The sequence below is a fragment of the Sander lucioperca genome, chromosome 10 (assembly GCF_008315115.2).
Source record: "Sander lucioperca isolate FBNREF2018 chromosome 10, SLUC_FBN_1.2, whole genome shotgun sequence".
NCBI lineage: Eukaryota > Metazoa > Chordata > Actinopteri > Perciformes > Percidae > Sander > Sander lucioperca.
This window is the reverse complement of record NC_050182.1, coordinates 5,002,241-5,024,398: the sequence shown is the minus strand read 5'-3', so window position 1 is coordinate 5,024,398 and position 22,158 is coordinate 5,002,241. Positions and strand designations below refer to the sequence as shown.

At 45.5% G+C, this 22,158-nt stretch overlaps 1 long non-coding RNA gene across 4 annotated transcripts; it reads left to right on the top strand.

Moving 5' to 3' along the window:
* The first annotated feature begins 2,019 nt into the window (after positions 1 to 2,019).
* Positions 2,020 to 18,624, top strand: LOC118496068. Of its 4 annotated transcripts, none has more exons than XR_004898544.1 (5): positions 2,020 to 2,270; positions 4,157 to 4,202; positions 7,500 to 7,781; positions 13,050 to 13,326; positions 17,032 to 18,624. It is a non-coding gene; the product is annotated as an uncharacterized LOC118496068 (long non-coding RNA). The 4 variants fall into 4 exon arrangements; XR_004898543.1 differs by having other exon boundaries at positions 4,157 to 4,206; XR_004898545.1 differs by lacking the exon at positions 4,157 to 4,202 and having other exon boundaries at positions 2,041 to 2,270.
* Positions 18,625 to 22,158: the final 3,534 nt, after the last annotated feature.

Here is a 22,158-nt window from a genome sequence, read left to right as displayed (position 1 = left end):
AGTATAGTTCTAATTGCAGTCACATCATTCTGCATCTTTAAGATAAGATAAGATAATATAAGATAATATAAGATGTCTTTATTGATCCCCCACTGGGGGAATTCCCAGTTACTAAACATCTTACTAAAAATGTCAATCCTGCAAAAACAATTCAGTTGCATTCTGGGAAAATGTTTCATCCAGAAACATACGAGCTGGATTTTAAAATAATAATCATAATAATACAACACAAGTTTTAGGTATATCGGCATTTAAGTTATGGTTGTAGTGGTAGTAATCAAGCATTATCAAGCTACAAGTTAATAGTTTTAATTAATAGTCACCATTATGAGTTATGTCTCTGCAGTCATTGTTATATCCTAAATGCATAGTTGTAGTTGCAGTCACATCATTCTGCATCTTAAACATATGCACCCTGCAAACTAATTCAGTTGCATTCAGGGAAAATGTTTCCTCCAGAAAAGATATGAGCTGGATTTGAAAACTCAGACCTGTGCAGAGTAGACTAGATGGAGATGGTGGTGGTGTTAGTAAGGGGGGGGGGGGTTAACCGCCAAGGCCTAGCTGCAGGAATGGCCTGATGGGTGCTAATGAACTTGGGATGTGCCCCCGCAATGCAGAGCGGCCCCCTGGTCCACCTCGGTGCCCGGGTTCCCATGCTGGCCGACGGAATAAGAGACAGAGGGATCATGTGTGTGTGTGTGTGTGTGTGTGTGTGTGTGTGTGTGTGTGTGTGGATGGAGAGAGGGGGTTTAGGGAGGGGGTGGCTGGATGGTGCACCCAGCCTATTGTGTCCAGTCCTTAGCCCCATTAGAGCCACCATGCACCAACCACTCCGCTTTCCCAAGAGGAGCTCGAGGCCTGCCCGCCTGTCTGCCTGCCTGGCCGGACTCGGTATCCAGGCATCGGCGAGGGCGAGAGAGAAAGCGAGAGAGAGAGGAGGGGAGGAGGAGAGAAACAGTAGCCGTATTTAGAGTTTGATGTCCAGGAAAGCGTCCAAAATTTGGAGAGAAAGAAAAGAAGGAGCCCGGGACATTGTAGAAGCCCCCCCCCCCCTCCCCGACAACAAACTGGGGGCTGACAAAGTTGTCTCTTTGGCAGTCGCGCCTCCTATTGAAGCAGTAATTTATTCAAAGGAGATTTTTATCCCCGCGATGTGATTATTATGATAATCAAGTGACCCAGACCCCCTTATTCTTGGCTCTTGTCTGCGGGCTCTGGGCTCGCCGGTGACAGTAAAAAGCTGATTTGCACGGTCCTGCACCCCACCCTACCCTCTCCCCCCCTGCTCACATTCCTGGACTCCTCTGTATCAAAGACGCAGACAATGAGAATAGTGGATGTGCGCACTTGATCCAGGCGCATGAGCGGAGGCCGAAGTCTCCGCCGGGGGCTTTGTGTCAAACGAATACTAGTAGCCAGACAAGATTACACGAAACTTTTTTTTTAATATAATCCCACATGAGCTACAAAAAACAGGGCTCAAAAAGACACACTTGATAAGTGAAAGTCCCTAACATGGCTACACAATAGAGGCAGCACAGAGGACGCTGCGTGAGGAGGCGATTATGGTGCCCATGCACTTGTGCGTAATTAGGGACATAATTATGAATCTGGCCATCAGATTTTTTTTATGCTATATGAGGGTGGAAGCCAATATTTTCACAATTCTGTTTTGGTTAAGTCTCAAATATGCAATCTAACCAAAAGAAATGCAACATGGATTTAGATAGGATGCTGATAGGCTACATAAGAGGAGAGAACTTGAGCATCCATGCTTATTCACGACCACGTCTGCTTTCATTTTTCAAAAGGGTGGAGACAAAAAAAAAAAAAAAAAAAAAAAGAACAGACCTGCATCGTGTCATAAAGGGGAGGGCCTTGGTGGCAGTATATGTTTTTAGAGCAGGCATGTTTTAAGTTCATATTGCATCTGACGCGAGGGATGGTGAGCGCGAGGGACTGCGCGGGCAGGAGAGAGAGAGAGAGAGAGAGAGAGAGAGAGAGAGAGCGAGAGAGAGAGGGAGGGTGAGGCGAGATCCACCTCCGCGGGAAATAATGGGGATGATAATAAAACAGAGGGGGGAAAACCCGTCCGAGGGAAGCTGAATGGATGGAGCCAGAGAGACGTCACGGCCAGCCGCAGCCATGAAGACTGAGCGCTCCAGCCTCCGGCGGCTCAGTCGCTCTCCATCTCCCCAGCTGCTCGCTTCCTCGGTCGGCTTTTTTTTTGGGGAGAACGGACGCCGCGGCGACTCGCAGAAGACGGCGTGAGTATGAAGATATAAGCTGTGTTTTCTTCTTTTCTTTTTCCTCAGTGGGGAGAGGGGGAGGGGTTGACGCGAAGGCAGGTGCGGAATATCGCCTTAAAAAAAAAAAAAAAAAAAAAAAGACCCGGAGGAAAACGCGTTTGCATGCCGCGCCGTGAAGCCTTAACCGTACAGTACGTCGCCAACCTGCACACATAACGGAGCAGGATGCGTGTGTGTGTAGTCTCGGTAGTCTGGATGTGGCAACAGCAGGCGATGTGTGGACGATGAGTGGTTGGGCAGCAGGTCTTCAGCTCTAAATTTAATATATTCTATATATATATATATATATATATATATATATATGATTTATGTCTCGTTTTTTCTGTCTTTGTGCTCTGATGAGTGTAAAGCAGGAGGTGATGTTCCATATTTCATGCAGAATGGCAGCTGTTGGCGGCGAATACTAAGGGATATACATATTGCTCAGCCCAAAATATGCAGATTGTTGTCTTTCATTCAATGTTCCTATTTTCAAACTGCATCAAAAGCTTTAGAGGTATATCATCATGCATTCGTTTCTTACAGTGTGTGTGTGTGTGTGTGTGTGTGTGTGTGTGTGTGTGTGTGTGTGTGTGGGGTATAGTGCCCATGCAGGCCCATCAGCGAAAGGTCACAGAAACAGAGCATGCAGAATCAAACCTGTACACTCTGCTGTGCTGAGATGATGAAATGGATCAGCGAGAGAGCAACTTGTAATTAGACCGGTTTGGCTCTGCTTTGAGGCAGAAGAACTCCTGTTTTCACAGCCTCAGTGACGCATTGTGCACACATGCACAGACTTCATATGCGCCATTCACAGGGAGCCACAAAGGCCAAACGGCGCTTCCAGCCCTGATTTCATTTCTCTCTCACACACACACCTCCAAGGCACTTAGCAGGGCCGCTTTTCTATAGCCCTGCTCGCTGTGGCAGCAACATATGGCTCTAAAAAAGGACTCTGTGCGGCCGTGTTGCTCAGATTGGAGGATTACCAGCACACAGGCCTGCAATGAATTCGTAATAAAACAAAGTGGTGGCGTTCACACCCATAGCTGGCGAATAAAGGGATCACAAGGCCAAATATCCAGTCAGTCCACACGTGTACACCGACAACCGAATATATGAGGCCAGTGCCGAGAACACGTGTGCGCCCCCCCGGACACAGAGAAAACGGTACCTGTGTGGAGCTTGTAAGGAGGTTTCAAGCATCAACAAAAAAAATAATTAAAAAAATTGCGATTATGCAACGCTTCCCATGATGAACATGAGAGTATTAATGTGCATGCATGCAGAGGTCAGTGCACGAGGAGAGGCAGAGGGGGGATCTGGAGGAAAAAAAGAGACGTTTGCAAAAAATAATGATAGTGAAACTGGAAATTTGTAATTTAGTTTGCTAAAAATTTAAGATAGACAATTTGATGTTTTTTTATGTATTCATTTATTGAACTACTTGCAGCATACAACACACACACACACACACACACACACACACACACACACACACACACACACACACACACACACACACACACACTCTCACACACACAGACAAAGTTGTGTGTGTCATTGCAGTGTTTTTTTAGATTTTAGTATTCCTTTATGTTCGGCAGGTTGCATTACGTTATCGTCGACTTTAGCACAATAATTAATGTGCAGTAAGAATATTACGCGGCTGAGTCTGCACATTTTAACGCCCATCATCTTTTATAAAATAACACTTGTCCTTGTTGGAGCATTACAACCCAGATTGCTGATTATCTTTTTCTGTTTGAACCTTAGCTGCATGTTAAATTGGGCTATCGTTGGGCTCCGTGCTGTACAGTCCATTTGAAGAATAAAATGAACGTCTCTTTTTTTTTTTCCAGGGATCCCTGGAGAGACACTCAGCAGCCTCACAACACGTGGCTTACTGTAGGTAATATGTCACTCACATCACACACAGGCTCCCGTATTCCACTCGGATATTTTGGGAAGTTTTAAGGGAATAATATATTTTATATTTAAAGAAATAACTACAGGATACAGTATGATGGTATATAGTCAGATGTATGTCGTTGTTAAGCTATATATATATATTAAAGTAGATTAGTGTGTATTATGTTAAAAAAGATGGTTTCTATAACGCAAAGTTAAAGATTTAAAGACGAATATAAGAAAAGCAGCCACAGCCAAATATAATGCCATTATGTTTTGAAAAATTCGCACAATATGGTCAGTGGCTTTAGTTTCATTACAGGACGTGTCGAAAATGTATTAAGCGATTTCTAAAAATCGTCATTTTCAGCTAATCAGCGCCACACTACTGTGTAACACTTAATGTGTGTGTGTGTGTGTGTGTGTGTGTGTGTGTGTGTTCAGACCTACAGTGTGTCTGCCAACAGGCCTACATCTTCACCCTCAGTGTGCCTCTTCCACTCTGCTAATTACAGAAACACACCTATCCACCTTCAAATATCGCTTTGACGTGTGCGTAAAACACTTCATGTCGTGCGTAAAACTCGCGCGTAATTGCCTTTGTTGCCTCAAAATGCGGCATTCCATCTGAGAATTCAACCTGCGTGACACAATATGGAATGTTTCACCATGTGGCTTTAATGAGACGAGAACTAGATGAGACTTTATAATAGGATTACTTTCTTGCTAATTCATCTATGCTCGCTCTGCACCTTCGCAAGAATTATTTCCAATTAGAGGCGCCGGATTTGTTGACGTCATGCACATCTTGGCCAATGGCACAGACTGATGAGGGTTGTTTAAATGGAGAGAAAGAAGCTGGAGCTCGGCTGATGCTTTAATTGGGAAGTCTTTTCTGTAGCTGAGAGGGTCTTTTGGTTTTAAACTTCTGCAGAAAAAGAGACACTTTAGAAAATCTCCAAAATCTCCACAAGTAAGTAATTTTCAGAACTCGCAGCGTGAATGATTCCTCGGGTGAAATGCATCGTGAAAAGCGAACAATGAGGGGTTATAAACCCAGAAGACAAATATTGAAATTGTATCAATTTATTCGAATGATATAACAGCAGTTCAGCCAGGAATAAGCCAGTGTTAATGAAGGGACTATTAATGATAATGGGGAAATAAGTGCAATCTGCATAGAATTATCTTCCTTTGTATCCAGCTTGGAAATCGTGGAACTATATCTGATCTAAAAAAAAGAAAAAAAAGGAGTCATAAAGCTCACAGCATTAAAAAAAACTCTTAATATTATTGCATCATACCCATGCTAAATAATATTGTGGTGAATTGCTGATGAGTTTAAACACCAAAGTGAATAATGTGTGGGGTTTTTTAAACAGCAAATTAATTAAAACGTTTTATAAGATTTTCAAATCAAAATGAATTGAATTTTCAAAATGTTGTAGGTTAATAATGCACCTTAAATAAACTGTAACATTATAATAATACTGAAACCATTATGCAATGAGGTCATTTTTATTAGAATATGTTTTAAAAAAATTGTCTTTTGCAAAAGAATATGAACTACAAGTCAAATCTGACAGAGGAAGATATTTATGAAGAAAACATGTTCATATTTTTAACATTCGTGACTGCAGCTGTGTGTGTGTGTGTGTGTGTGTGTGTGTGTGACTGCATTAATCTGTATGTGTGACTGCGTTCATAAGCCTGTGTTCTTATCTGATATTGTCTGTAATTATGTATCTAAACGTGTAAGTTCACACGTTAGCTGCATGTGTGTGTGTGTATGTGTGTGTATTCCAGTGCAGTATAGCATTCTGGGAGCTGAGGCATGCTTCTGCTCTCAAAAAAGGGCCTCACTTTGTCCTTTTGGATTGAAACAAAGCATTTTGACGAAGACCCGTGTTAAGGCGTCAGCCGTCTGAACGGCAACAAAACAGGTTTAAAAAAAAAATAAATAAAAAATAACCTACATCGATTCAGAGAGCAGAAGAAAAAGACAAGGTGTTTATTGTAACCTGGAGGGAGAGAACAATGCCCGTGGGATTGGTTGTTTGCTAACAGGGATGTAGCTGTATTGCTAACGGCTGCATGTTGCCAGTCAAGTCGTGTAGTGCGAGTGTTCAGGGTATGGGCATGTGTGATGGAGGGCGAGAATATTCTGTGCCTCGCCCCCCTCTGTCACTCTCTCTCTCTCTCTCTCAGTATCTCTCCATCTCTCTCTGCTTTCAGTCAGAAGAGCTTTAGTTGGCAGTGGTGTTGGTGGGGGAGGAGCCTGCCACAGCAGGGATCTGGGCACACAGAGCAGCTTTAATTAGAAGGGGCCTTGTGCCATGTGCCAGCACGGCATGTGAGAGGAGTGTGTGTGTGTGTGTGTGTGTGTGTGTGTGTGTGTGTGTGTGCTACAGCATTGTGTATACCCGTTTATGTGACACGGTGTTTATTGTGCTTTATGTTATGGGTTATACATACGGACATATTTGGTTGAGAAAGGATATGTCCATGACATGTGCATTATACTCTGATACATCTGAGTGTGTGTGCATTTGTATTACATCACCGTTAGTGTATGTGTAACGGGTGTATGTACGTCTTGAACCCCTCTGTCTTGGCTTTGACGCCAACCTCGAGCGTGGGCCAACTGCTCTGGCATCAGATAATGTAAATGAAGACAAACCAGTTTCTTTTGTAGTCAAACAGCCGGGATCTTTCAATTTAAAAATGCATTTGGGCCGAGGCGGGGGGCGGTGTTTGAAGCCATCACCCTCCTATGGAGCCAGTCAGCGGGTGAGGCGGATGCGCCATAGGGATGGGCGCTGGGTCAGAGAAGGGAAGGTTGGCGCCATAGCCGGTTTGAACTGGTTCGGCGACTTGCATACTTTTTTTTTTTATTGGTTCCTCTCACTGATTGTTTGACTTTGGGAAGTTTTTGATATAAAGGCATTACCCGCAGGCCAATCAAAGCGTTCTGTGCACAAAGGAAGGTTTCCAATTGGCCGAGGCGGTTTGAGGCGGGGTGAGGGGCCACTTGGTGTCGTCACAAAATGAAGGGTCAGGACATTTAAGAGCCGTTGTAGGTTGAGTGAGGAAAAAAAGGCCCTAAGACAGAAGAGTAACGTCTTTGTTCAGAGGTGGCATCCACTGCTGTCGGATTTCCAGACTCTGCTCTTTTTATGACATTCATTTTAACACCTTCCCAAGTTAGTCTGTGATCATTGGAATCGTGTCAAATCAAAGCGATGTAGACATGTTATCATGTTTTTTATCAAGAACTTTCTCCTTTGCTTACAGGTCAGAACTTTGGGCCATGTCACTTTGCCTGCGGCTTGAGAGGATGGGTAGCCTTAGGGGTTGGTTGTTATCTTTGGTTATCTAGCTGTATGAGTGATGTACATTCTTCATAAAGCTAGATAACCGAAAGTAACAAGAATCCCATTACACTCCTGAAAAGGCATCAAGACCCCAAACGGGCCACCCTCAAAAAAAAGAACAAACTGCAAGAACAAGAACTGCAACACCAGAGAAGAAAATGGACGACATTTAAAAGGAGATGGGAGCGGAACGCAGCAAAAGGTAGGCTGCATGATTATACATGTGCGTGAGTGCATTTCGGTCCACGCGGCCTTCAGATAAACCTAACTTTACTGTCCGTATTTGTGGTTTCGATCCATCCATCGTTTGGTAGGAATGTAGAAATAAATGGATTATTGCGGTACACATTCTGTACAGCTCCCTGCAGCCGGTGGCGGTGATCCATAGCAGTACGGTTGGTGCAACAGGATCACTTTTAATCTAATAAGCCCTATGATCCCTGTGTGTGGGGCTGCATGCAGGGGCTTAGCCATAGTATCACATGGCCGGGAGTGACGGGCTTGCTGAAAAAGACCCACACACGGTGGACTTTGACGAGTCGTTTAACAAGTCGCTGTTAGCTAATCAGTTTGCTAGCCGGTTTGGTCAATGCTGTATTCACTTGGCTCAATGAATTTCAGCCTTGGCTGTTTGCATCTTTGGCTTCAAGAGAACACGCAATGTGAGAAGAATGTGGGCCTTTTATATCATAGGAGCTGCATACGGTGCTATGAATTATACATATGTTCTCGACTTGGACGGGATTGTGTGAGTTAAGAATGCTCCCTCCGAGTTAATCCGGGCTCCCAACTCCCCGCCGGCACCTAAGCGAACAGACAAGAATTTGTTTGAGACCAGTTTTGTTAAGTTAGCCGTTTTCTCCTTCCCACCTACTCCTTTCTCCCTTTGCCATGAAAAGATGTTTGATTTGGGGTCCTGGCCGTTGTTTGATTTGACGTGACAGTTGGCTTGGTTGTGAATGGGCCGTGGCAAAGCCTCCATTGCATGAGGTGCTACCATGTGGAAAGGCCTGATGGGATCTCGCTGAATGCTGCTGAGTGTGTGTGTGTGTGTGTGTGTGTGTGTGTGTGTGTGCGCGCAAGGCTCCGAGGGGGGAGTGGTCCAGGGGCAATCAAGCAGAAAGTGCCCCCAGTGACGAGATCCGCAAGCGAGAGACGGAGAACAATCTCAGCCTTAAGGTTCTTTGCCTGGGCTCATGGTGAGGAGTAATTGGTCAATCAGATCTTCAACCTCAACGCCTCTGATGGCTGATTGAAGGTGTGATTTCTTTTCTGCCCATCAAAGGTAGAGGGTCGCTCCTGCTGAGAGAGGCCGCTGAGGATTGTTCCCAAGGTCTCAAGGCTTCGGAGCTACAAGACTAGCAGTGAACTCCAATTGTAATACATATTCCACATGGCGCTTTGCTGTCTCAACACGGCTCAGCTAAAACATCGCCCTGGAGTTTGGATATATTCAGCTTGACATGGTACAAATTCTAAACAGTTGTGCAGGGCCAAAGTGAAAATACCTCAACCTCACCTCGCAATGTCAATCTCTTCAAGCCCTGCAGTTGTGCCTGCCTGCCTGACTGCCTGCTGCATTGCAGGTGCTGAGTGTGACATTTGAGCTCTGGGCTCAGCTAGCAAGAGAGAGGAACGAGGGCCTTGACAGGAAGTGACAGCCGAAGATGTCACCTTCTTGGATGGCAAAGTAGTACCTGGTTCCCTCTCTATTGTGCTGCTACTGTCACTGCCGACCTGTTTTTATTACAGGGTAGACTTATGAGTGCGCCATGGCTTTGATCTGTTACTGTAAATGACAGATTCAAGATTGCTCCTGATTTATATCCGAGCACTTGCATGTAGAGATGCAAAGATTATTTGATACATTGTCAACTATTAAGTTAATCGGCAACTGTTTTGATAATCGATTAATCGGTTTGAGTCATTTTTTAAGAAAACAAAGTAAACAAATCTCTGATTCCAGCTTCTTAAATGTGAACATTTTCTAGTTTCTTCTCTCCTCTGTGACAGTAAACTGAATATCTTTGAGTTGTGGACAAAACAAGACGTTTGAGGACGTCATCTTGGTCTTTTTTTGGAAACACTGATCCACATTTTTCACCATTTTCTGACAGTTTGTAGACCAAAAAACTTGTTGATTAATCGGCAATGAAAGTAATCGTTAGTTGCAGCCCTGGTTTCATGTATGTGCCGATATGAATTTAAAATGTAACTACATGGCAGGCACATTTTGAGCAGTGTAAAGCTAATAGTTGCCTCCTTTTGCTTCCTTTTGGTGTCAGTTACAGTGTTTGAGCTAAACGGGAACTGAAGTCTTGGACAGATTGTGTTTATACCCTAAGCAGTGCCCTGGGAGACGCATGTCATGGTGCAAATGCTTTGTACTGGCTCTGTGTGTGGCACAGTTATATCACTAGCAGTTCACACTGGGGACCCCGGAGCAGAGACTGTCTAAGCTTCTGCCTCCCTGAAAATGGCACGGAGATGGGAGAGTTTCTACAAACCACCTTAGGGCCTTTGCTCTCCCTCTCCCTCTTTTTTTCTGTGTCCCATGGCAGCGTCTGAAATAGAAAGAGAGCGCAAAGAGGAAAGGGTGGAGAAGGAAAGAAAGCAGGGAGAGGAAAGAAAAAGAAGAGGAGGAGGAGGGTGGTGGGTTTGTCTTAGCTTTCATGAACTAGGCAAGCAGATTTAGAACAGCCATTGTGGTCGGGTCCTACTTGCCCCCCCACCAGTAGACTTTACAGTCAATAGAGCTAGTCCACTTGTCACTGAGGGACAATGCGCCCCTATGCCTCCCTTTCACCCCCGCCGGGTCCGAGCAGCCAGACAGTTTTCTGAATAAGACCCAGTGATTCTTGCCCCCTTTTCTCCGCTTCTCTTTCTCTTGACGAAACACACCAACAGGGTTTGGAAAATGGCTTCGCTGTTGGGCCGGAGCAGAAGGCCAGAAAACTGTTAGTTTCTACAACGTCAGCATTCCCTCCACCCTCATACGCTCGCAGAGAAATGAATGTAGCTTAAGCTGTTGCAAAAGTCAATGGGCCGCCCCAGACAAAGGAGATTTAGTTTGGCAACTTGGCAGTAACAGGTGTACTTTGACCCTGCTCGGACCACACGGGGGGTGACTGCTGTTGTCTGACCCGTTGCTCTGTTTGCCTCCCTGTTGGTTTGGAGTTGTGTGGAGATAGAGATGAAATTTGCTTTGTGTTCTCAAGAATGCCTCCGAAGTTTTAGTCGAGAGTGTGTTTGGCCTAGCAGTCGAGCACTGGCCTCTTATCATGTTTTTTTTTTTTTTTTTACTGCTTTTGAAAATGTAGCCCAGTTTTGCCACATTTCTCCGGTGATTTGCCAAGTTTTCTCCAAAGGGATTCTGCAGATATCTTTAGATCTGGAGCTGTGCTCACCCAAGGGAGCGAGTTAAGGGTAAACAATGCGGGCACACAGAGGAAGAAAGAAATATCAGAGGGAGTGCGGCACAGCACTGAAGCATGAATACATTTTCACACATGGAACTGAGACAGTGATGTTTTAAGAGGGGAAATGTCTTTCAAAGAGAATGAGTGAAGCCTTTTCTACCCATACCTTCAGTATTTCCAACCACAATCAATCGAGCCATTCAGCAGCAGTATAAACAGCCACTCTCAGAGCCAGAGCAAAACAGTGCACGCATTTGTTTGTTTCAGTCGTTAATAAAGCTTTTTACCGAGAGCCTCGGTCCTCAGGAAAAAAAGCCCATTCTGGTTAAAATGACTTGGCAAAGCATCCGATGAAGGGTCTGTTCAGACTGAAGCTGCTCCCGCTGCCATTGTCTCGCTCACACACCTACGAGTCCAGAGTAAGCACACAATTTCATTGTTGTGTGAGCTGTTAATATCAGAGGCTTCACAATAGAGCCCATTCGCCATATTTGCATAAGGCACTTTTCCAACAAGGACCCGGAGAGGGCTTGAAAGCTGGCCCACTCCACCGCCAATGGCAAAAAAAATGTCAAGTGCCAATTAGGAGAGGTTTGCCACCATTCAGCAGTACCCCACCCCTGTATTCCTTCCCCTCCCTGCTTACCCACCCCCCAACTCTCTCACACTCCAAGTCACCCCTGTTTTTAACCACCTTATTCCAATTTCAGACGTAGCCTACCCCTACTGACACCCAGAGACAAAAGCTGGCTCCCTCCTCCGCTGGCTAATGGAGGATCCTTTCTGCCGGGCTTCAGAGTATTAGCAAAATCAGACAGCGTGCTCTGTTCCCCGATTAGTCAGCTTTCTTTGTTGATTTCTTTGAATAGAAGGGTTCATGAACTATGCGGCTAAACCTGCGAGATATACAGCCTCCACCTGCTAGTGAATATTAAACTTAGCAAGCTGGCTACAGTGTGCTACTTTGGTTTTAGACTCGCGGGTTTGCGTGGACAGGTGTGAGTGATTGAGGGAAAGGATTTTTGGAAAAGACAAATGCTGAATTGCAAGCAATTAAAAACAACCCCTATTTTATCTGATATCCACAGTGGTCGGTCTGTGTTTGTGCCGACAGCATTCAGCCACCTAATGACCTTAGCCCTGAGCTTTAAGCTAGTGCTGCTTATTATTTTTACACTGATGCACATACAAATACAGAGCATCCTTTTGTGAGAATGGCTGCAGTCAGAGACTACTTGAGTTGAGAGCACAGGCTTTGAGTAATCAGCTAAAAGGAATGCAAGGTAACACTACAGTAGGATTTACGTCGGTTAAGTTAGCTTAACTGGTGAGCGTCAACAGTGCCGAACAGCTGTTGACAATTCTAAAGATGCTGAAAATGCAGCGTTATTTCCTCTGATGCTTAACAGCAGCTGTCCGATGGGTAAAGTGGCGTGGTGACAGGAACGTAGAGCCTCATCGGTGTTCTTGAATTTAAGTAACGTGGTGTTTACATTCAGGAAGCTGTTGCTACAAAAAGGCAGAGACGTCACATAACAAACCTGGGATCCTGTTAAATGACCAGGGTGCAGCGAGTGAAATTTAAAAATGTACGTCGTAGACCCAATAAAAGAAGGTAATCGTGTTTGTCCAATTGGGCTACTGTTGTTTTCCACAGAGCATTTACCTAACTTACCGCCTCCTGCCACTCAAAGGGTTTTTCTCTCTTGTCCCCTTTTTTCTCTTTTCATTCTTTCATTCAATCTCTGTGTCGAGTTTTTTTTTTTTTTTTTTTTTTCCCTTCTCTTTCCCACCCTTGATTCTCAGATGGTTGGATCTGATTTGCATGCATTTGCATAATGAAAGTCATTTGCATGCTCAGGGGCAGACTGTACCATGAGAACAGACATGAAAAGGTGGCTGTGCGTGTATACACGCATTCGTGTGTGCGCATAGCTCGATTCCGTAGGCTTCCGTGAACTGTGTGCGTTTTGATGGATGGATGGAACCACATTCTTCAAATTGTCCCCGTTGCCCCTTCTGATTTTTCCCCTTACCCGTTTTCTGTGCAGGTTACCAACCACACCACCACTGAAGGGAAGCTGGCAAAAAAAGGAGCCTGAAAAACAGAGAAGAAGGAGGAGGAGGGGTTGCTGTTGATTCTGCCCTGCCTCTCTCCTCGCCCTCCTCTGCATCGCCTCTTCCCTCCTCCTCCTAATCCTCCTCCCTTCCTCCTCCGCTCCATCCTCAGCCGACTGCCCCTTTTTCCTGTACAGCGAGACGCAGCCCGCGCCACCATCTTAGAGCAACGCTGGCATGAAATGGAAGTGGGAAGACCAGTCAGTGCAGGTAACAAGCCAAACACCACTGCGCCCGCCATGCTGCATCTTTCCATCGGCGCCACCTCCCCCCCCCCGCGACTCTCCATCCTCTCCTCTCCCACCTCCCCGTACCCTCGCTCTTCCTTTTCAGGCGGGCAATAGCCTCCATTTTTTTAATCACCTCGGTTATGTTTGTTAATTGCACGATTCACGAGATGCGCTGATGGGCGGAGGGGAGGGTGAGCGGTTGTGGGCGGAGCGTGTTTTGTATGTTCACATTAAATCACTCGGCTCTCAATGCCTCTCACTCTCAGGAGGCTTTCAGTGGGCATCTGTCCTCTGGAAGCGCCATGTTTTCTTTCCCGTTTGGGAATTCTCGTGCCATCCTCACATGCGTGCCCCCGACATGGCGGCGCCGGCTGCCATTTTGGAGACACGATGCAAGCCGTGCCTTCTGGACAAAACAGAGGCACGGCTTCATAACTCCACACAGTTGAGCACTCCAGGATGTGTCCATAATTTCACCACAGACATTAAACAATGTGGTATAGTTTAGCGGCTGCAACTAACGATTATTTGCATTGTCGATTAATCCGTCGATTATTTTCTCAATTAATGGATTAGTTGTTTGGTCTCTAAAAAGTCAGAAAAACGTTGAAAAATATAGCTCAGTATTTCCCAAAAAGCTCCTCAAATGTCATCTTGTCAAAAAGATTAGATAAAAGAAGAATATGTTCAGTTTACTGTCACAGAGTGAAGAAACTAGAAAACATATATCACATTTAACAAGCTGGAATCAGAGAAGTTATTTCTTAAAAATGACTCAAACTGATTATTGCATCATCGAAATAGTTACTGGTTAATTTGATAGTTGAGAACTAATACATTTTCAAGAATCTTTGCAGCTCGAGTTAGTTTATTTATTTGCAGCGTGTTGTGACAGAGTTCAGACTTTTCAGAGTCATTATTAAAAACCTCTTCGGCTTTTTCTTCCCCCTACTCGAATGAGGTCAGACGAAATGTCAAGGTGGGCACATCGTCGGGTAGAAAACGATGATATCCATGGACCGCTATTCACATTCTCACACAGGGACACTGCAGCATATAACAAAACCAACACAAAGCAGGGGAGAGAGACAGACAGACGGAGAGAGAGAGAGAGAGAGAGAGAGAGAGAGAGAGAGAGAGAGAGAGAGAGAGGGAGAGAGAGAGAGAAATAATAGAGACGAGAGGGTGAAGAAAGTGGGACCTCGATGGGCAGAGTCTCAGCACTGGAAAGCCTCTCTTTGTGCGAGTGGCGAGTGTTGAAGGGCAGTCGGTGCCCAGACAAGTCGAGTATTGTTCTCCATGAGCGAGCTCGTTATAGTGCAGCATTATTCCAAACCCAGGGAGCTTCCAACTTTGAAAACCGCTTAAACCAAAAACACCAATTAGCATTGGCTGGGCTTGATTAGATACGGCAGCCGGTAAACAATGCACGCCATTGTCTTCGAGACAGAGACCCCCCCCCCACACCCCACACCTTTGTTTGTGTGTGTGGTGTGGAGGTCAGAGAGAGACAACGCTAATGCTAACTTACAGTAGGGTGCCAGTCCAAAAGGGCTAACACAGAAGACGGCTGTTGGGTCAAGGTGAGAGAAGAGGAAGGTCCGAGGTGACTCAGTGTGTACGGATTCAATTGGCCAAAGTTTGAAAAAAAGGGTTTGATTCCACTAAAACCGTTCTCCTCAAATTTCAACATTGATGTCAAATATTTACACAGACGAAACCTTAAGTGATACCAGTTCTCTAATTAGGTCATGCCAAGCGTTCTGCCCTTATATTTTTGACGATGCAGCCTTTAAAAGCGTGTAGGCGTCGCTTGGCTTTCCCGATAAGTGCTTCGGTAACTGTGTCAAACCCAAACATGCACTAATCACGTCCAGGCCTCCGTAAACAGGTGGTAGATTGAGCAAAGGGGGCCGGGGCCGTTCTCAATTTACTGTGTAAATTATGCAGAGCCCAAAACAATGCAAACAGTAGACAGTGGAGTGGCTGGCGTTGGCTAATGAGATGATGAGAAGCCTGGGAGGGCTGGGAGCCAGCCGAGGTGAGGGGGTGGGCACGGCCCCGGCAGCTTGTGTCTGGATCTGTGTATTCGTGTGTGCGTGTGTGTGTGTGAGGGTCTAGGGGAGCTTTGGCAAAAGGGGAGCAGACACTGTCCCGTCTGCACAAACCCCATCATCAGCACCCCTCCTGCCCAGACTGAGAGCTGCAGAAGGAGGGGAGGGTTAGCAGGCAGCTGGGGCACCCTGCCCCCATTGCTCCAGCAAGAGCACCAGCCTTGGGAACCTCTGTGGCAGGGGTCCCTCCCCACAACACTGGCACGTAGGGGCCCCCCAAAAAAGTCTGGCTGCACCCCCCCGCAACCCCCCCCCCAAAAAACACCACCACCCCTCCCACCCTAATGTGAGGCTGGGGGGCCTGGGAAGGACTTCAAGTTCACGGCCAGACCTCCTATTGAGCTGACAGCCTGACTGTTTGCTCAATTCGGCTCCCTATTCAGAACCGTGCGGGGGGGGGTGGGGGTAGAGAAAGGGCTGGAGCATGACGGGGGGGGAGGGGGGGGGAGGGGGTGTTGCTAGATGGGACACCGTAGCACTGTGATAGCTATTCATTCAGCAAGAGAGAGACGAGGAAAGAGCGAGGGAGAGAGTGAAGAGGGTTGGGGGGGGGGGGGGTTGAGTCGGGGGCGCATAAATAAAAAGTGAGGAATCCAGGCTCGAAGTTTGCTTTGAGCGGTGTGCGCCTCTCTCACCCTCTTTTTAGACTCTTAATTACCGGCGCCTTCCACTTTTCTCTCTCCCTTTCTCTAACTACCCCCCCCCCCCCCCCCTCCTCCCACCCCACCACCTCCCCATCACACACACATACACACACACACACACACAAATCGCAATCATTCTCATCATCCCCTCTATCCCCTGGTTTTATTAGGCCACATGCTGGGGCTGTAAATTTACCATTAACAAGCTTATTCACTGTAGTCCTCTCAACAAAACAAGACCATGATGCCAATAACTCAAAGCGACACCAATACCCGAAACTGCCTTTTACACCACAACCCTCCTCTGTTAGCCACTCCTTCCCTCCCTCCCTCCCTCCCTGGCCGAGTGCACCCGCTCTTAACAACGGCGTGGTGCTAAAATGCCAAGTCTTAACGTGATGCTCGCTAATAGCTCAGGCGATGCTAATTAGCACGATGGTTGTTGACTCCTGCCGCTGAACCGGACGGCTGCGTTATCGGTTCACGCTGCACTCGGTGACCCGCTGGTCGGGTTTTAAGTCGCTTGTCTGAGCCGCTTGTAGAATGGAACGAGAAAAACGGGGGTTTGATGGCCTTCTGAAGTCCAACTCAGCCTAGCTTAGGGTGCGTCACATGCTTCCTCTTTGTATTAGCAGCTCGTAGCGTACCAGGCTCCCTTTAAGGCCCTTTCAACCTCAGCCCCAATCCCTTCAAGCTGGTGCACGGCACTGTGCTTACCTCGGCCAGATTTAGGACACGCCAAGAATGCCCCCGCCCCCCGTAACTTATTGTTCATGTTTTAAAAAGAACAAAGGTTCTTTTGATACACCTGAATTGGCATGTAACAGTCCACTAATTGTTTTGACATTCACATGATCGGCCTCACTGTGTGTTTGGAGGCGTCGGAGACGTATCTTAATGTCATCTTTCCTTTCTCTCTTTTTGCAGGTGTATGTCTGTCGGTGTGCAGAAGGGGATCCCAAACAGCCAGAGCAGACAAAGAGGAGGGACAGCAGGTCTCCTCCGTTTGCCGTCTTTCAGCCAGGACTAAAACAACGACGACGGCGCTGATGTCTGCACGTGCTTCCTGCCGTGACTTTGGGACATTGCCGTGCTGTTTGTACCTCTTTGATTGCGGCTCTGCGATGCGCTATTTGACCCAAGCGGGACTGAGCAAAACGTCCACGGTGGACCGTGCATGGCTGTGGGAAACAAAGACTCAGACAGAAGATGAGCAGCTTGAGGTGTGGACAAACTGGTCCATGAATGTTGTGACTCTCGAGGGTGTGGCACTTCATTTTGTAATTCTTCTTCTTATATATTCTATCCTACATATGAAGAATATCACTTAGACATGAAGCAATGTAGTGTGTCTTCAACTAACATAGGCTTGACTTGTAGGTTTATTTGAATGAGTTGTAGCCCAGGTTCTGTTTGATTCCTGTTTTGTTATATAGTTGCTAGGACTCGGAGACACGTGAATGTGAGACCCACGGCAGCAGTGAATAAATACTGCACTGCGATTGGACAGCTCCGTGTGTCGGCTGACACAATGGCGAAGGAATGAGCTGTCGTCTTTATACTCTATGCAACTGTTTTATCTTTTTTTTTTTTTTTTTTTTTTGGTTCTTTTATTTTTATTTTTGGTCTTGGAGCTCCTTTCATCCTCAGGATTTTTATTTTTGGGCTACCAGTTTTATAGATATTCCTTCAGACATCATGAAGAGAAATGGTTTTTAAAAGGAGACTACTTTCCCCCGGTTTGTTAATATACTGCTACAGAAATGACAGTCAGAGTGTGTGTGTTTGCGTGTGTGAGTGTGTGACAAATGACACAATACAGCTCAGTTTCATATGCATTTGGATCTCATATTTGCAGCCTTAACAGACTTTAATTCGCAGCCGTGAGCCACACAGTCTGAGTAAACGGCCGCCCGCACGTTTAATATTCCTGATGGCAGGAGTGTGTTTGATCAGCAGGAAGTGGCAGAGCCAGGGCTCATGGCGGCGAGTATACAGAACACGCCACACTATTAAACCTTCCCCAGCGCTCTCTGGAACGCAGCAGCTTGGTTCAGTTACCTGCGTCGCTGTAACGATCCGTCGTTGGGTGAGACATGATAAATACATTGGCTTCAAACACCGCCTTAATTTCCTGTCCTTGACATTAACACACACACACACACACACACACACACACACACACACACATGCACACGCACACACACACACACACACACACAAACACACACACACACATGCCCAAACGCAATAAAGCAAGTACTATCGCAGCCTAATTCATTCTATATTAATTTTCGGGAAGTGGCAATTTTTTTATTACGATTGATAATCTATGCAAATCTTTTAAATATTACTTTAAACAATCTTGTGTCTATGCAGTGCTTTTGCAATTGATTTGAGAGGAGACTATCTTGGTTCTAATTTAGAAAATGTATTCTTTGGATAATCATGCACATCCCAGTGCTCGAGACAATTACTTATCTGCCTGGATAAGCTTGAAATTATGTTTTTAATCTTAAGAAGAAAAAAAAAAAAAAAAAAAAAAATATATATATATATATATATATATATATATATATATATATATATATATATATATATAGTCACTCCTCTAATATCAGTCCAGAGGCATGAAAACCATGAATTGTGGTCTAAAATGATTAAATTGTGGTTGCACTAAATCTTTTTTTCCCCCTTAAATGCAGATCAAACGTATCTCTTCAGCTACGCCAACGTGTGGCGTATTGTTTCATACAAGCAGCAATGTTTGTGTTATGCAATCTAAATCGCTATGATGAGTGTTCACCACATGTGCCTTTGTATGGAAAACTGTGTTGGAATAGTAATAAAAAGGTTTACATTGAAAACAATGGAGAAAAACTAAATGGCTGTTGTGCATGGTTTTTTGTTGTTGTCGATTTGATCTGCGTGTTATTAAGTGGTGATCCTCTGGCGATTAATGGAAAGCTTGTTCAAATCTTCAGTGATGCAACTCAGCGAATTGCATCAATCTAAATGTGTGTCAAGGGAGGCGGGACGCAGATTGAAGATTCTTCAATCTAAATCAAAATTTACTCAGTAGCTGGCAGCTTTCCCTAAATTTGTTGCCTTTTTCTTATTGCGGCGGTCACGTCTACAGAGAAATCAACTGCTATTCAGTTCCAACGTAATGTTACAGCCAAATGAAAAGATGAGCTCCCTGGGATCAAACCATTTTCAAAACACCATCAGGGATGTGGGTTTAAGTGCACGAAGACAACAGACAGGGGTCAACCACATTTACTATCAAAAGAATCATTTTTGGCACAACAAAATTAAAATAAATCTGTCTATTTAAGTCTAAATTAGCCTATAAACATTACTGATACGTCTAAAAGAGCATTCATTACTAGGTGATGTTTGTTGCCATTTTGATGTCTTTACCTTTTCCTTGTTTGCTAATTTCTCGCCGCAGATCAAGTATAGGCTGTAAGCCGGCATCGTTGGCGGTGAAAGCAAATTAAACTGTGGAAGACTTCTTTTTTTGGACTTGTAATCCATAGGTAGTTTATGGAAACTCAAGACCGCTGTTGAGGTTTGGCCAAAAAAATAGAAGATAAGGCGCCGGGCTGTGGATGTACGTAGGATGACGCACATTTTACTTGACTGAAATGTTATGTAGCCTAAATGGAGAATGTAAGAATCACTTTCGGCCCACAACAATAATAAATTCAATTTAAAAAGGTAAAAAATGAACAGTTATTCATCTCCATAGAACTTATTGTCAAAGCCACAGGGAGCCACCGGAGAAGAGCCGCAGGTTGCAGACCCCCTAACCCTCGTGTTGTCAAAAACTGAAAATAAAACACTTTTTGACGTTTTTTCGACACACTTTTTCAACGGTTTTTTCAACATTTGACTTTTTTTTTGCCTTTTTTTAAACATTTCTATAGCCACTTTTTATGCAGTTTTCGAGGCGTTCAATGCTCTTTCCCGTTTTTTTTAACATTTGACACGTTTGTCACTTTTTTGAAATTAGTTTTGACTTTTTTTTAAAGATTTTAATTGTACTTGTGAAGAGCGTTTTATGAAACCACCCATGTTGTTTTTGGGCAATTTTGTTATAAGAAACCCATATTTCTGATATAGAAAACTTTGAAAACCGGTCAAACTCGCCCCGAGGAAAACAGGAGGGCTAACTGTCCTGTTTTAATGGATGAATCGGTGCAAAAATGCTTTCTGTAGTAATCAGTGAAAAGCCTGGCCTTTGTCGTATAGATGAATAATAAGCCAATGTGCATCAGCACACATGCCATTAACCTGCTGTTATTCCAAACAGGAGTAAAACAAAGAACACAGCACTGCTAGTGTGCCGGCCGCCGTGTGCTTCGCAGGACACTTCCCGTGATTGCGTGATTTGCTTTCTGACATCACACATGGCAAACGCGCCAACAGCGACATATGGGGGGGGGGGGGGGACAATTCATTAGCATTGTCATGTAAAAGAGAGGCAATCCCACTGTAAAACGAATGAAATGTAACCCTTTACAGTACAGGTTGATCAAGCAGCTCTGTTCATTCATTCCCCCCTTCCCTTTTTATGAAGTCTTGTGTAATTCAATGAAAGAGGTTTTTTAATGCCGCTCCGACACAACGCACCCCCTCGGGTGTCTGCGTCCTCGATGCGTAGCCGGCGAAAGCTTTACAAGCCGCTCTCCTCTTGTTTACAGCTGCGCTGCGTGTCGAAATGAGCCGTGGTACACATAAACAGCAGCTCCATGCAAATATTACAGTGCCCTTATTAACCAGGGCGGGCTGCAATTACATTATGTCCCCGGCGTTAACATCCAGAGAGCGAGCGCCGGTGCATTGTGACAACTCCCCCCGCACTGTTTCTTGGCGGCGTTATATGGCCCCCTCATAATCTGATTCACAGTTTTTGTCATGCTGCCAAGAGGCGAGTTGCATTAGGCAAGCATTATAGGCCTTAATGAACTGAGTGTCAATGTTAAGCACACTAGTGCAAGCCGGAGTGACGGCGTACAAACGGGCTGTCGTTTGCACCCATGTTGGGTCTAAGTTATAGCTGTTTGTGCTCAAAGGTTTGTCAGGTCTCTGACGGATGGGAAAAAGAAAATAAAACCTCTAGCCACTGTTGGGTTTGATTTGTTGAGCATCCTAAAAAAAAAGGACAGGACGTGTTGTGTGCAAGAGATAGACGTATAGGGTGTGGCTCCTGTTTGACATAAAGCACAAAATGGCTGTTCGCTACATCCCATCCTGAGACTGAAGGGATGGGATTCCAAGATGGCGCCGCGGTGACATTAACATCGCTTGGATCAGATTGGAGCCGTAAAAAAAAAAAAATGGAAAGGCCGCACTTTTAGCCGCAACGATATGATGGACAAGTGCACAAGGGCCGATGGTGGCGTGGGGGGGGCGGGGGGGGGGGGTTAACTCCAAAGTGGGAAATGGCAGGTTTTTGGTGCACGTCCAAGGTCTAAGAACTCGGGTGCTGCTCCTTTCACAAGTTCCTCAGAATCGTCATTGGTATGCAGGAATGCACCCCTAGTAGGCCATTCTGTGCGATTTTGGAGGGAAACGTGTTTGCAACCGGTCGCTAGGACAGAGGATGTGTGTGTGTGTGTGTGTGTGTATGTGTGTGTGTGTGTGTGTGTGTGTGTCTTTGGATCCGAACGTGGTCAGTGCCAAAAAAAAGTGGGCGCGCGTCCAGATCTGTCCACCTTTTGTGAGCTGCCTCCCAGCGGTGCTGCCCGGCAATTCTGTTCACTGAGCAAAGACAAAATGGCTTCAGATGCTTTGAAGGGTACGTCGTCCTGTGAAACGTTCCAAATACAAGAAATATGGATGATGAATAAAGAGATGTGTGGGTGTGCGTGCGTGCGTGCGTGCGTGCGTGCGTGCGTGCGTGCGTGTGCGTGCGTGTGCGTGCATGCGTGGCGTGCGTAGGTGCGTGCTGAGCTGGATTGTCTTGGGAGAAGATTATCAAGACTTTCCAGATACCCGACACTCACAGTGACGGCATTGATGGAGTGCTGCATTTTGGCCTCTTGT